This window comes from Anticarsia gemmatalis, chromosome 16 (genome assembly GCF_050436995.1).
Source record: "Anticarsia gemmatalis isolate Benzon Research Colony breed Stoneville strain chromosome 16, ilAntGemm2 primary, whole genome shotgun sequence".
Classification (NCBI taxonomy): Eukaryota; Metazoa; Arthropoda; class Insecta; order Lepidoptera; family Erebidae; genus Anticarsia; species Anticarsia gemmatalis.
The window spans coordinates 12,247,093-12,263,957 of record NC_134760.1 but is presented as its reverse complement, the minus strand read 5'-3'; positions in this window follow the sequence as shown (position 1 = coordinate 12,263,957).

Genomic DNA, 16,865 nt, shown 5'->3' with positions numbered 1-16,865 from the left:
TTTAGTGTAAACATGATGTTTTTCAATTCAATAATGTGATATGACTAAAACTTCACAAGCGATTTTAGACTCTATAGTAGTGGGGGTAAGGTTGGTTTTGCTGTGATGTGTGTTTGTTATTTTTTGATAGGCCCGAAGGTCAGTATTTAAATTTACTTGTAGTTTAAGTACTTTAAATTCAGGACTGCTGTTATGTAATAGTTATATTGGATGGTGTTCCGCTTCTGGGTATGGGGTTATGGGTTTCGCGACCACTTAGTAATGGAGAGATAAGACTTATAGTGAGCTATCGAGCTTTTGAAGACTTTACAATTGGAATTTATTGTCAGAAAATGTGTTAAAGTACTGTCAGGTAAGTAAGCAGTTTAATAAGCTGTAATTTCCTTAATATAAACAACCCTAATATGGTAAAAGCAATCGCCTAGCACGGAAATGATCAGTAAGACGCTAATTTTAAGGGTAAAAGTGTAATAGAAAAAAATATTACTTATTGTAATGATGAACTAAAACAACGGGAGAGGTTACCCTTAAAAGCATTTTGTAAGCAAATATTAAATAACCACGGTTTGCCACCCTCTCATGTTGGTAATTCGTTTGTTACTAGATAATATATCAAATAAAAGTATTTTAGTGTTCTTTCTATCCACCCTTTAAGTAACCATACGTGATGATATTTTATGCCTAATGTTGTAACAAAACAACTTATCATTTTTGAAAGGAAAATCGTTTAAAAACAAGGTGTTGTTTTAATTTGAAATAATAGATGCATATCTTGATAAACGTGGAACATTGAAAAGGCGTAACAATCATTTATATATTTTAGAGTGATATTTGTGTCAGTAGCGGGTACGGTATTGTTGTGTTTTTAGTTTTGACACCATATTTATTTTGCTATAGAAGTTGTTTTATTTTAGAATAGTTTTCCGCTTTGTATATTTCACATTCTTCGAGGGGATTTAAAAAAAATCCTCTCTTTATTCTCCTCTTCACTTTTTAAGGAATTTTCATATCAAATTTCAACTTTCTGCACCCGGTAGTTTTGGCTGAGCGTAGACACAAACAAGACCAATAGGCTTTTTATATGATTTTTTTTAATATTCAAACTATTTTTAAACCGATTTATCGTGGAGTTTTAAAAGTGAAGGCGCTAAGCAAGATACCGTGATATTTTTTAAGCTATATTTGAGGCTAATACTCAGCTTGAAAATCTTCATTACTAAAGTCACTATACCTACGGAATTTTCTAGCTTAACAAATAGACGAAAAGCTTTAAAAATATCCTATAGATATGATATCACACTATTTATTATACGTTATCAATACAAGGCGACTGTTCGTCTACGATATAAAATTAATATGAGTATGAACAGTGACTCAGTGGACACTTAGCATACAATGAGGGGTCGCGGGTTCGAGGCTCGTGCAGTTGCCCTCATTGCGCAGTATGTAGAGCAGGTTTTCAGGCGCAATATATTGTTTTATGAAACTGTTGTATATTGAAATTGAAATATATTTATTATGTGTCGTTTTACTCCAACTTTAAAGATTTGTCAAATAAAGATCATTTCTTAGTATTTCATGGACATGTAAACTCCCCAACCCACACTTGGGACGTGGTGGACTTAGGTCTAACCCTTCTCTTGGTTGGGAGAAGAATCTTGCACAGCTCATGGTTTTAAGAGCGTTAAGAATCAATAAGTTTACACTTCACCAGTAACCGTAATATACGAAATTATTCATTTCGTGCTTGGTTGACAGCAGCAACAGTCAAAGGAAGATTCAGTCCAGTGTCCAGTATCCAGAGGCGCCCGTAGCCAGTTGCGCTAACTGGTCGGTAAACGATCTGCGAGTTAAGCAACCGTTGGCGCGGTCATTCCATAGATGGGTACCGCATAGTGGTATTTGAGCTGGGCGTCTCCGTGCTTCGGAGGGCACGTGAAAAGTCGGTCCCGGCTTTTATCTACTAAGATAACAGTCGTTAAGCCATGTCAAAGGCCTTCGAGCGGCTTGAACAACTTTGACACTAGATTGACCAATAACCATACGATAAGAAGAAGAAGTCCAGTATATCACAAAGTATTCGTTTATATCTCTGAAACATACTGAATATGCACTGTAGATATTAATAAAACTTTAACTGGAACAACAAAAGTGGCTCCAAAAATCCACCTAGCAACAGCACCTTAGCTCAAGACCCATCAATGGCGGCTGTGACGTAACGACACACACACATAGTGTAGCTACATGTACACACACATACATGTGGTGTCCACAAAGTTTGTTTGTTGTACAACTACACTTTATCTGCTTGACATGACTTACTGATAGCGATGTACTGTGACCACGCTGCTTAGAAAAAAATAGATAAATATGTTCTATGTTTCTTGATCAGAATAAAGAGTGGAAAAAATAGAATCAAGAAATGTGAGACTGAGGTCTACAATGTTTAAGATAATCATTTCGGCTATCGCGAACATTGGTTAGAGTTCTCATATTCGGACCATTGTTGGTACAAAATTAAAAATAATTCTAACAAAGAAAATCCGACTTCAACGCAAAATGCAAAGATGACCATATCATAGATATTACATATTTTTAAAAATAAAATTAATTACATAATATGAGACAATTTGATTTCAAGAACAAATATAACCGCCATATTGACCCAACCAGTAAAACAAATCGACCATTCCAGTAAAAAGTTATGAGAGCTTTTTTTATTTATGAAATAAGCATCATTGTTCTACAGCTAAAACTATGTTTATAGTGATTTAGTTCAGGTTGTCTTAAAAAAATAATAGTAAATATGGTCGCCCTACAATTCCCGTATACATCTCAGTCGTGTTGACGAGTCTCCTTTTGTGTTTGTTTGTTTTGTACAACTTTCTACGGAACCGCCCGTTTAGTCTCACAACAATTAGCTATATCCAAATATGTACTGTTTTGTTAGTTAGTACTTAGTGGAAGGACTTTCTTCATATTGTTTGGAGTTAGAAAATTCCCAAGAGTTAACCAAACTCCATATTATTTTGATGGTCACAAAAGAATCAAAGTAGTTTGTTGATGCTACGACCAGTGTAGTTTCATTCATTCTGCTCAAGAACTGGTTAGGTACTTTGATACCACTGTACATTTTAGTTGATCTGCATAAAAGGGGCACAAAGAATCGTTCCAATACGATAATCTAATTGATATTTTAACCACAAAAAAATGTGATTATAAATATTTCTGTTACGCTTTCATAGAATAATAATCAAAAGAATTTCAAGAATCTTTTCTATCAAATTTGCATGAGGCTATCTGCTTGCGATGGCACATTATCACTACCGAAACAAACGAGCATATCGCATAATATAATAGCATTAAGTCACATATGGAAAAAAAAGTGCTACGAAACGAATTACTCAGTTTCCCCATTAGCAAGCGAATCAACCTTCTTGAATTGCTTAATTTACATTTTTATTTAGTTCTGTGTTATAGGCGGCATTAAGCATTAAACCAGTATCACCACCAAGCTAAACAAAACGTATGTAGCGAATAAGTTTAAATTAAGCTAACACATAATAAATGTAAGAACGAGTGCCAATGACGTAAACTCCGTACTCCCATCCGCGTGGTAACTGCAATATTTAGATTACTACTTGTTAAATATACAAATAAAAGATACAAGGATTTTTAACGATGACTTTGAGAAAAGATAAGTGTAGCTTTGTTATTTGATTTAATAATTGACAAAAAAATTTAAAATTTTACTGAATTACAGGGTAATAAAGCTGAAATAAAATTCGGTTCGAGATTCGAGTTGACGAAAAACAATATTTAAAAGTATGAAACAATTGTTATAATTCTTAAGCCAATTTTTTCGTACATTTAGTTTTATATACAAAAGATCTGCACAGATCTTTAAACATAGTTTTTTAATACACATACATACAAAAAGTTTAAGAAAGCGAGCAGATAAAATTAGGCTCATATTATAAGACTTGTTCTCAAAAGACAGTTTACATATTTTAACCACGCTGACAATATGCCATCTTTAAAATAAACAGGATATTCAACAATTCATATTTTTATGAAAATTAAACGTGGGTGTAACCTAAAAAGCACTTAATAAGCACTCATATACATTTCCGCCTATTTAAGATTCTACGTTCTACTCATAACTAAACTAGTCTTTGCCAAGACATCACTCGCATACATCTCATTTCTTTATTAACTTTGATACCCTTTTTTACTTGTATGGTAAAATAATTATAAAAAGTAAATAGATAAGACTGCAATTTCTTGGGGTTTGCCTTACCTTTGCCAAACCTATGCATATACCCATGCCATACTACATTACATACATACTACTGTTTAATATTGTAAGTTTATAGGTACAACGTAATCTCCGAAACTGCTTAACGTTTTTGAAAAATATTTCTCTGTTTCAAATGTACACATGAAGAGCACAGGTTACATCATATAAACGTATGTGGTATTCTAATTTACTGTAGCTAATCCAAACAAAGTTAGGATGAACCCTAATTATTTAAAAATACCGGTACAATTCTTTCTCCATTCACAAAGATAACTCAAAAAGATACAGAATTAAAATATTCAGATGTTTAAAAAAAATCTATATTATTTGTTATTTGTATGAGATAAAGGCGTTTGAGATAAGTCTCAAATTAGTTCAATTTAGGTTACACGTGCCCCTCTGTTTGTTCACTCACGTATCGCTGTGACGTCACTTGTATATAATGTGTACATAGTATGTATGTATTTGGGATTATGTGAATATTTATTATGTGGGAGATAAATCTGTTCGGTGATTGGTGTAATGAATGCTTAAATTTGGTCGTGGTTTGATTTCTGTTTGATACAAATGTGTGGACTATTGTTTCATGGTTGAGTTTTTCGGAATTTTTGTTTCAAATAAAACTGAAAAACCCATTGAAAAGAGGGTTGATACTGTCATTTTACTTTGGCTTAAGGTGCGCCAAAGTAAAATGAGATCCCTAATAGCTACGCTTTTTTAAGACATGAATTCTTGCAATGTACCAAAACAATAAGTTGTTTTTATTTGCGATAATAAAATAAAATTATTTTCTTGTAATCATTACAATTATTTTTGATAATCACTTATATCTAAAGGCGAAAATGTTTTCAATAATATTTTTCCAACGAGTATAAGGAAATGTAAACAAGATTTTCTCTTTCAGCTGAAAAATTGCGAAAACAAAGATAAAAATAATACCAGAAATGATAATCGAAATTGCAATAATAATATTATTTGAGGAAACATATTACATAGTAGGTATATTTTGTGAAAAACAGATATACGGTACAATAACAATATCTTAGCTATATAAAGACTGATCATATATCTACATAGATTGTATGCACATCCGCATTACAATATCATTCGTAAATATATTTTTGCTATCTTACTATCTCATTTCGGATAAAGGATTCAAAAATATATTTTAGTACTGATTATATTATTTTCGTGTTTATTCCTAGTATTTCGTAGTAAGGTTTCATAGCATTATTTGTAAATTAACTAAAAAACTAAAAAATATAATAATAAGTAAAACTCATTTTCCAGCAGTGGATGACAAAACAGACTTATTTAAAATGAAAAATAGAAATATTAGAATGATTTAATAAAAACTATATCTCTAATAAAAATATAACAATACGATATACTGTAAAGTTTAACATTCACAGAAACCATAAATATGATAGAAACACAGTCATTAACTAAGTATAGTTTAATAAGTCGTTCTAAACAATAAATCAATTTCTACAGAAAAGTATGAAAGATATCTCTAGCATAACTTCACACCCTAACCCACAGTAGCAGACACGGGATCACTCACGTGCACAAACAAGATAGATTGATAACAACTTAAAATTATTTATTTTTTAAGTATTCATCTCTTAACCCTGCCCATCTTACCCCATAGATGATTTCTTCATATTTATCTATACAAACAGCATCTGCCAGATCCCCATGGTGGGCTAGACTAATACCGTGCACTTATATACATTAAATTATATTAACCTCTCGAGCGCCCCAACGTCAAAATTCAAATATACCGTTAAGCGTCCGGGCCAAAAATGGCGCGCGAAATTGAATTGGCGGTTGGCGTTTAAGCGCCGATTCCGTCATATTTTAATACTGACACCCTAGACATACCTTATATATTTGAAATCTACATAAAATTTGCTATAAATTTAAACAATAAACCACAAATAATATTTGATAGTGCTAGTACAATAGTCGGTTTAATCTGAATATTGTGTGCTTTAGGCATGTGTTTGAAGAAAGTCTAATAAATATTTTTAGGCAAAAAAAATAATATGACGAAAGGTCTTATCGTGTAGTTAATGAATAATGACATTAAAATCCAACTGTAAAATATACTCAAATCTTTAAAATTAGTTGAAAAAAGTATTTACAATATTGGTCATAAAGGAACATGTCGTTGGGTCAGATGTTGTTTATGGTGCTCTCTGGCCTATATCAACCACTTATTCAAGTGTGTGCATTAGATCGTCGTCTCGTTTCATCAGCTTCAATGTCAAATATGTTTGAAAGGGATAAAGATAGTTTTAGTATTTCTTTTCTACGTTTTTTAAATGTAAGATCGTTTTGCCGTACCACGGTGGCGGGACGCTTGACGGGGGTAGCACATTCAACCGTGACACGGTGGCCGGGCGCTTGAGAGGTTAATATAACAATAAACAGACAGCAGATAACACGGCTGACCTCCATACTGAATTTATTTTATCACAACTTAAATATTATTTGAATAGATTAGGTTTTAATGACCAAACGTCTTATGTACAATACACATGACACACGAAACTCAACCCTATAGCTTGCCAGACTAGGTGTATATTGTATTGTGTGTAAAAGTTGATAGACCAAACGATTTGCAAAAAGGAAGATAATAAAGTAGGTTGCTGTAACCAGATGAAACTGGTTTTTGGCACATGTGCCCATATTACGTGTTACTAGTACTTATATATACATACATATGTAATAATTAATTGTATATGAATATTCATTTTACTCTACATAGAAAAACTGGTATGTAATTTGTTTCACTTAAAATGAACGAGATTTTTTTAATTACTTAAATCAGATCATCCATTAATTATGTCAATTTACAGGAAATTAACAAACTTGTTTGGAAAGGAAACAATCCGTTAAGAATCAGAACTACTTGTAAATTATATATTCATTGTAAACTTGACAGTCGTAAGTCTCAAGAATTGACCTAAAGAAGAAAAGTTATTTTTTACAATCATCAAATTTTCTTTCATTCAGGATCAAATTTTCTTCTCAAAAAGTCAAAAAGTGTGTGCCCCGAATTCGAACCCCAACCCCTTAAGATGGCAATTAACAGAAACGTACTCTCATTTATCCAGTTGGAAACTTCTAAACGGTTCAAATCGAATTTAAATTCTCAAAACGTATCTCAAAGTTTTATGTTCAAACTCTTAAGATACTGTAATTAATTAACTTTACTTTGTAACATAAGTTTTTACGAAATTTAACTTATTCTAATTATGTTAAGTTTCTGAGTTAAATAGATCACATTGTAGCGTTTTTATTTTAATACACTGACTTACGCGAAAAAAATTATAGACAATCTTCATTATAGAAAAAATCATAGAGTCTACGAAAATATTTTTTTCCTAGACTTCTCTCTGTCTATAAAAAAAATAATATTGATAAATTAGTAAATTGTTTTTATAGACAGAAGTCTATAAATTGATAATGTAAAATTGTCATAGATATTATTTCAATCATACATAAACGGACGCAAAAAACTGTAAATATAAATAAAGTAGACTACAAGTTGTGGATTATTTCAAAGTATATTCCGTGCAAGATTGAATCCACTAAACCACTTCGCCACAAGCAAACTGAGACTGAACTGAACTGAAACTTTAACACAACACATAAAAAATAAAATAAAAACTTAAATATCCTTTATCAGCTAACTATAAAGCAACGTTAAAATAACAATATTCAAACGAAAACTACACTAGTCCCAAAAATTAAGGGATATAAAAAAAGAATCCAAATTTTTGGGTGATTTTCAACAAGCTGTAACTCCGAGGAAAATGGTCGTACAGAAAAAATAAAAAAAACAAATTGTAGCTCCAAGTGTCTAGTTTTTAGATATGACCATGAAAATTTTTTGTCATGGCCAGGTCTGGAGAAATTCTACGAAAATTACCAAAAAAAAATTTTTCCTAATTTTTTCCCTCCTAAAAAAAGGTCCACGGGCTTCAAAAATTTTTTTTTGATTCTTTCGTTCTAAAGTTCTTTTAGAAAATTTAATCCTCTTTAATTTGTCGTATTCAAAAAGCCTGTACGACGATTTGTCACGGAGTTATCGTCAATCAAAGCAAAAAAGTTATTTTTGACTTTGATATTCAATAACTCCGGAAATAATGATCGTACAGGAAATCAAAGGAGGGTTTTGAAAACTGCACAATATTCTCTATAAGAAAATGTAAACATCTTCTAAGAAAAAAAATTTTTTTGAATTGAAACCTCGGACTGAAAAAAAGACAAAAATTCGCGAAATTAAGGATATTTGGATAACTTGGTATAACTTTGGATAAAATGGATGAACGAAGGATATCGTCGGTAATTTTTCAACCTCAAAGTGTCCCCTAAAATCCCTCAAAAATTCAAAGCGCTGCGATTTTTTTTTCATTGTGCCCCGAAGCTTCAAAATCTTTGTTGTTGCAAAAATCACCTTTGTGAGCGATTTTGTGGTTTTTATTCATTTTTTTAATAATTTTTTTTTTTCTCTCTAAAATCTTTATTTTTTCGATTAAAAAGCAAATCGCAAAACGAGAGACCGTCTATCGCTGCCATGAAGTCAAAATCGAGATTCGTCAGTCCATAAGACACTGGTCCACTGTCTACGACCCCAAACGTGATGGTCATGCGCATAAGCCAATCGGGCTCGACGATGTCGTGGAGTGAGCATAGGCACGCGATTTGCTTTTTAATCGAAAAAATAAAGATTTTAGAGAGAAAAATAAAATTTTATTAAAAAAATGAATAAAGATCACAAAATTGCTCACAAAGGTGATTTTTGCAACAACAAAGAATTTGAAGCTTCGGGGCACAATGAAAAAAAAATCGCAGCGCTTTGAATTTTTGAGGGATTTTAGGGGACACTTTGAGGTTGAAAAATTACCGACGATATCCTTCGTTCATCCATTTTATCCAAAGTTATACCAAGTTATCCAAATATCCTTAATTTCGCGAATTTTTGTCTTTTTTTCAGTCCGAGGTTTCAATTCAAAAAAAATTTTTTTCTTAGAAGATGTTTACATTTTCTTATAGAGAATATTGTGCAGTTTTCAAAACCCTCCTTTGATTTCCTGTACGATCATTATTTCCGGAGTTATTGAATATCAAAGTCAAAAATAACTTTTTTGCTTTGATTGACGATAACTCCGTGGCAAATCGTCGTACAGGCTTTTTGAATACGACAAATTAAAGAGGATTAAATTTTCTAAAAGAACTTTAGAACGAAAGAATCAAAAAAAAATTTTTGAAGCCCGTGGACCTTTTTTTAGGAGGGAAAAAATTAGGAAAAATTTTTTTTTGGTAATTTTCGTAGAATTTCTCCAGACCTGGCCATGACAAAAAATTTTCATGGTCATATCTAAAAACTAGACACTTGGAGCTACAATTTGTTTTTTTTATTTTTTCTGTACGACCATTTTCCTCGGAGTTACAGCTTGTTGAAAATCACCCAAAAATTTGGATTCTTTTTTTATATCCCTTAATTTTTGGGACTAGTTTAGTTCAAACCGCTATCTAAGATAGCAAGTGTCAAACACAATCGCGATAGCAATGTCTATGGCAACACGCAATGCGCACCGATACAACGAAATGGGTCAAACCGATTAACGTGCAAGAAATAGATTTCAATTGTGAGTCTATGAATATCCAGTGTTTTTATTACGTATCACGTGATATGGGGACCACCTTTTGTGCCGTTTCAATGTATATATAAAGTTCACGGAATAAGTAATTCAATATGAAGGGGCATGTGGGCGTGGCGCGCGTGTCATAAGAAGTATGTACATTTGTACTTACCCTAGTACTAACCTAAGAGGTGACACTAAAAGCACATTGATATAATTTCGACATAAAACAAAGTATTAGTTCAAAATACGACTAATTTCATTGAAATATGGCTGGTCATTTTAGTTTTTAATAGTCGTTTATTCCTTTTCATATTTCAGTGTGCGTTAAATGTCAGCCGATGACAGCCATCTTAAATGGATTAGTATGACCCTTTCCTCTTGTGTTATAAAAGGTAAAATCGTTAACTATTATTGACTATCGACTATCAACAAAAAGTCGCAATTGAAAAAAATATGAAAATCTGATCAGCGCCCCTAGCGTATTTCGTCAGAACTATTTTCTTCAAGTAATATTAGCCCGCACTTGTCCAGCGTAGTGGACTCAAGGCCAAAACCCTCCCTCGTTTTGGAGGAGACCCTTGCCTTACAGTGGGACAGAAATGGGTAAAAATCTTTTTTTACCCATTTTTGTTTTCCGGTAGTTGGTATTCTAATTCGGTTCACTATTGGGGCAAACTGCTGTATTGGAATATTTAGGTTCACTGGAAAAGCTCGGAGACTGATAAAAGATCACTTACACACATTACAAGAGGACGATTAAATTAATGGTAAAAACATGTGTGCATTACACGCACACCTCTATATATGCCAACAAGTGTGGTTATACCAAACATTACGCAATTTGTATTAAATAGCAGTGCGTATTATTTTTATACGTTACTTGACAAAAAACGATCCCAAGACATAACTAATAAGAGCCCCACTTGGCACAAAACAGCTCATTTCAAATGAATAAATACATTAATAACTAAACAATAGCATATCATCGTTAATTATATGCATATTATTATAATATATGCATTATCAATAACACTTCCTACGTGTTAGAGTGAGATAGCAACGTTAGAGCGAGAGGACAGACACAATAAGGAACACTTATTAGCGGCCAGGTCTTTGTGTGCAATTAATGAGGCCACATTGTCTTTCAGGCAAGAACTGAACCTTTTCTGCCTTTGTAGTGAGGTTATTGACCCTGAGGCTGAAAGAATATTGACCATAGAGGTACATTACTATTGCACTCCATACTGCTGTTATATACTTAGATGATGAAACACATAAAACAATGTTTTATGTACCTTTTTCTCTTATTATGTGCGAAAAATGGTCATTTTTGATTATAAAGTTATTAATCTCTGACGTTTTAACTGCGCGAGTGATTTAAGTCACCACGCCCCTACCTTTGCGTCGGGGGTCGTGGGTTCGATTCCCATACGGAACAATTATTTGTGCCATCCACAAATATTTTTTTCGAGTCTGGTTGTAGTTTGTGTCCGTTGTTTGTTTGTAACAGCTACGCGACTCAAGGGCAAAGCTAAGTGCAGGAGTTGTCTTTTAAAAATATTGGAGTTAAAGAGATGCATCGCTGACAAGAATCACGTAAAGGCACAATAGCTAAGACTTGTGTGATTTATAGTGAAAAACTATAATTTGCTCACATTTTTGACCACTAATGTTAGCGCAAGTAAGCACCTGATGCACGTTTTTAGGCTTATACTGGGTACGGAAAAATATGAAATCAATGATTGATCAGTTGGTTTTTCCAACAATATTTTTCTTTTTCTTCAAATATCTGAAAAACCTGTATTTACAATACCTACTTGCACACGCCCCGATCTGCATGCTCCACATACCTTCCTGCCTATGACTAACACTTCATTTTGTTCAAAACATCTGCTACAAATGTTGGCCCACACCTGAGCAATTATTCTTTAATCAATTTCCATTCACCAATGTTTGTCCACATCGACCTTTGGGTAGAAAACACTTGGACAAATGTTGGCTCAATAATGACAGATATTTTTCTTAACAATTTTAGTTAGTGTTATGAGTCAAACGGCAGCTAGATACATACTCGCGTGTTTTATTGTCATTTTATTGGGAAATGAGGAAAAAACCTTTAGAAAATAAATTTACGTAATTGCATATTTTCATGGCAAATATTATGCTGTCATCTTTGCCATGTTTACTTTTAGTAAACGATCAATGACATTGCAATTTTTATAAAAGAAATCCGAACTAACCACTATTTCTATAGACAACAGAGTAGCTATCGATAGTGTAAGAATGCGCGGCCCATCATCCACTTTTTAAATAAGTTATTACAAATATCAAACGTATTCTAGTCGGTAATGCCGATTCTATCCATCAACTATCGACAACCGACTACCTATCGACAAATTTTGTATAAAAAACCTGATCAGTGCCTCTACAGACAATGAGTTCGTTAGTCATAAGTGCCCTCTTGCGATTACCGCAGGAACAAAATTTCAAATACATCTTAAATGTCACTTACAATACTAGTTAATAGTGCTACTGTTTGAAACATTCGTCGTGATAATTAAAGACAAGCTTGTTTTCTGTCAAATTAAAATGAATTGTGATCATTTATTAGACGTCGCCATTGTCTCTCTGACGGGAATTGAGGCCAGGCTTTCATTTGCTCTGCTATATTAAATTGATTGCTATCTTGGCAAGGTAGCACGGTAGCTTTACTTCATTTCAAAGAGTTTTTATAGACAATACTTTAGTTAACTATTTATGTATATATTTTACTATTTATACTAATATTCTTGATCCATAGTAACCTACATCCACCAGTTACAATTCTAAAACTTAACGAATGAACCGATTAGGATAAAATTCGTCAGAGTGATAGATTTTATTTCGTAAAGCAAGATCTTTTTGACTTTTAACGAATACCGGCTTTTGTAACTTGGGCAAAACACGGTCAAGTTGTGCTCCATTTTGTTTCAAGATAAATCTTTTAAGGACACACACGAAAAATTAAGTGCAATAGCTATATAGCAATAGAAATCAACAAATTTGTTATTTATTTTTGTGTAAATAAACAATAGACATGTTTCTTATGTACTTGGCACCGACGCCACCGTGCGTCGTATTACATTGATTATAGCGAAACTATAAACTGTTATATTTTGGCAACAACATACACTCAAATGTATTGTTTTCATTCGTTTTTCGATCTAGGTCATATCAAGTACTATGTATTATGTCTTGTAAAATACAATAAACACAATCACATCATTTTTTTGTTGGACTTGAGATCAACCTTTCCTTTTTTTAATGCTGATTAATTCTTTAGCTGTGAAAAAATAAACAGATTTTTCGTATTTATAATATTACTAGCTGACCCGCGCAACTTCGCTTGCGTCATATAAGAGAGAATGGGTCAGAATTTTCCATATTTTTGTAATACTTTTTACTGTTACCTACTCTGCTCCTATTGGTTGTAGCGTGATGATATAAAATATGCTTCTTTTTCACGAAAAATATTCTCACAATTTTTTATATCTCTTAGTATAACGAAGTCGCGCTAAGGCATATCCGCCATTAAAACAGTTGCCATGGCAACGGAATTTTGTTAATTCAATGTCATTATAATATTGATTTTTCGCGACTTCGTTGAATTTTCTGAATTTTCCCGGGAAATGCGTCATTTTCCCGGGGTAAAAAGTAGCCTATGTCCTTTCTCGGGTATCAAAATATCTCCATACCAAATTTCATGCAAATTGGTTCAATAGTTTGGACGTGATTGAGTAGCAGACAGACAGACAGACAGACAGACAGACAGACAGAGTTACTTTCACATTTATAATATTAGTATGGATTATACGTATGGACGAATATTTAATTTTATAAAGTGATTGGCGTGAATTTGTGGCTGCACTGCAAGTGTGGCGAAACGTCAAGGAATGCGACCAACCAACGCCAAAGTAAAATGTGTATTTGCTGTAATAAAACATATTATATAAGATTACAAATGGCAACACGATAAAAAAACAGCTGCAAAAAACAAGGATTATCTTACTTCTTAAATATCAAAGGATATAAATGATGTAGTATTTACACTTCAAGCTGCACAAAGGTTATATTTTATTTAAAGTAATATATTATTATAATGAAGATTTAACTCGATAATAATGTATTGAACAAAAACTCGTCCGTGACATATGAAATAATAAATAGTGTCCTTTTCATATAACTTGTGAATTTGTGATATAATAACTTATAATGGTTTTAGATTTATATCTTTAAAATTTGTAATTTTTTTCGGTACAAGTATGATATAATTGATACACAGGTACTGTAACTGCCTCTGTGGCGCGGTCGGTAGTATATGCGACTGCGGTGCGAGAGGTCTCGGGTTCGAATCCTGGGTCGAGTCAAAAAGTCTTTTCTGAGATTCTCTGTTAAGAATTTCTTAGAGATTGCCCGGAGTTAGGAAGTTGAGGTCGAAGACCTCCGTGCCTCGGAGAGCACGTAAAGCCGTCGGTCCTGCGCCTGACCTCTCACTGGTCGTGTCGGTTATCCGTCCCACCAAACTATGAGAGTGATGGAATAGAGAGTGTACCTGGGTATTGTGCACACATTTGGACACTATAAACAAAGTCCTGCATAGATGGCCAGTTTCAATGAAACTGACCCCCGCAGCCGTATATCGGCTAAGAGGACATTACACAGGTACGTACAACACTGTCTATCCGTAGACTAATTTTGTATCGCTATGGATTATCGACAGCCTGAAATTTTCAATGAAAAGCTAATCAGCGCCCCCTAGCATTCGGCTTAGGAACTAATCGTTCAGTACATTGTAAATGTCATTTCGATACTCGTTAGTACCGACAGTAGAGAATCGCGCAACATCCGCTTCCGTATACCACAAGATATTTTTCCCTGATATTTTTAAACATACAGAGCAATAAGATCATTGCGAACTTCCCTTGCTTCATTCACATCCATACATCTTGGTATACAGGACAGGGTGCGAGGTACTCATCATGGCTTAGCATTTCTTCCAAACGATGTTGGAGTCGGCTTCCAGTCTCACCGGATGCAGCTGAATACAAGTGTTTTACATGGAGTTACTGCCTATCCGACCTTCAAGAACACAGTTACCTGGGTTATAACACGATACCCTTCGGTAAGACTGCTTGTTAGACTTTCAAGTACAGGGTGCGAGTACTATGCGCCTTAAATACTTGAATACATCACCTACTTGCTATAAATATGTTTATTTAATATCTCAATTATTTATAATAATATCTACAATGCATTATTATTTTCAATATATTGTTATAACAACAATATATGAACTTTCTAAGTATGATTGATATCTTGATTCACTCGGCCTCAGACGTCAGTACTAATAGTTGTATTATTTGTAATATACCGAGCGAATCCGTGTGAGGAGCGTTGTGCAACGATCATTATTCCACAATTATTGTTATTGATGTTAAGTTGCAACTTTATGAAAACGGTGTTGTAGTTTAAGAGCTAGAGAACGCGAAATAGTTCAATAATCTTATGGATCACAAATTAGATTTAGTAACTACTAGCTGACCCGTGCGGCTCTGCTCGCGTGAATTTCGTACTGTTGCTTATTCGTTTGAGCACAAGAATTGCGAAGCACTACCTACACATAAAAATGCTAACAACTCTTTTGTCATCTAATGGTTATTTACGAAAGGGACCCGAAGAGCACACAATGTGACACAGGCTCAGGCAGGCCTGATTTCCTGTGGTTACCTTCTTTTCCGCTCTCGTCTGTATCCGTACCAGTTTACAGTGTAAAATATAATACCTTATTATAGACTGACCATTGCTTACCCGTCTGGATTCAGAATATTATTATAGCTACAGACAGACCTATCTGTGCCGCAGCTCTTCACACGCGTAATAATGTAGGTATACTTGCGTTGATACGTCCGAAACCGCGTAACCCGTAATTATTTTTTATATATCATCCGTCGTTTATTTTTTTAAACTTACCACATAGTCTGTTTCATAGCTATCCAATTTATTTCCTTAATGCAACCAATTAATTTGGTTACGTGTTACGAACTACAACGTCATCTGTTAGTTGCGGCGAACAACGACAACAAACGAAATTACTCGGTTTGCCATCTAGGATATCCCGACCGCACCGGAACCACGTAAACCAACATTTTTGTGTAATATATCATACAACATTTATGTTTGAAAATCTTATAAATGTATAGCCTGTTTTAAAGGTATTTTTATTACTATAAAGCAATCAAAATAAATTAATTAGGAAAAACATGCTGTGTTGCTGACCATAACGCCATCTATTGGTTGGTGCTAACAACAGGTATCGATACGGCAGGCACCGCGTTAACCATATGCGAATGTTGTGAAATGAATTGCAATGCCATCTATGGTCTCTTTAGGGGAACGCAGGTTCAAACGATTTCTACGTATTTTATTCAATTTTCTAAAAATCTATGAAATTTTATGCGATAAAAAGTATCCCAATACTTGCTCCACTACTTATTCTATGCATATAACAAATGTCAGTGCATTCTATCCGGTAGTTTTTACGTGATAGCGTAACATACAGACGGAGGACAGACAGACAGACAGACAGACAGAAAAGAAAATTATAAATTGCAGATTCGGTATCAGTATCCGTTACTAAACATCCCCCATTGGTTTTTTTTTTAATATATTCAATGTACAGAATTGACCTCTCTACAGATTTATTATAAGTATAGATATAGATAATTAACATGTCTCTCTTTACTGCTAAGTTAGCTACATCGCAGAACTTAGTACGGTCCTAGGTTCATATTCAAGTAGAGATACATTGGTTCTAAAGGTTTTTGTCTTCGAATGTCGTTTGAACACCTTAAATTGAATACATATTT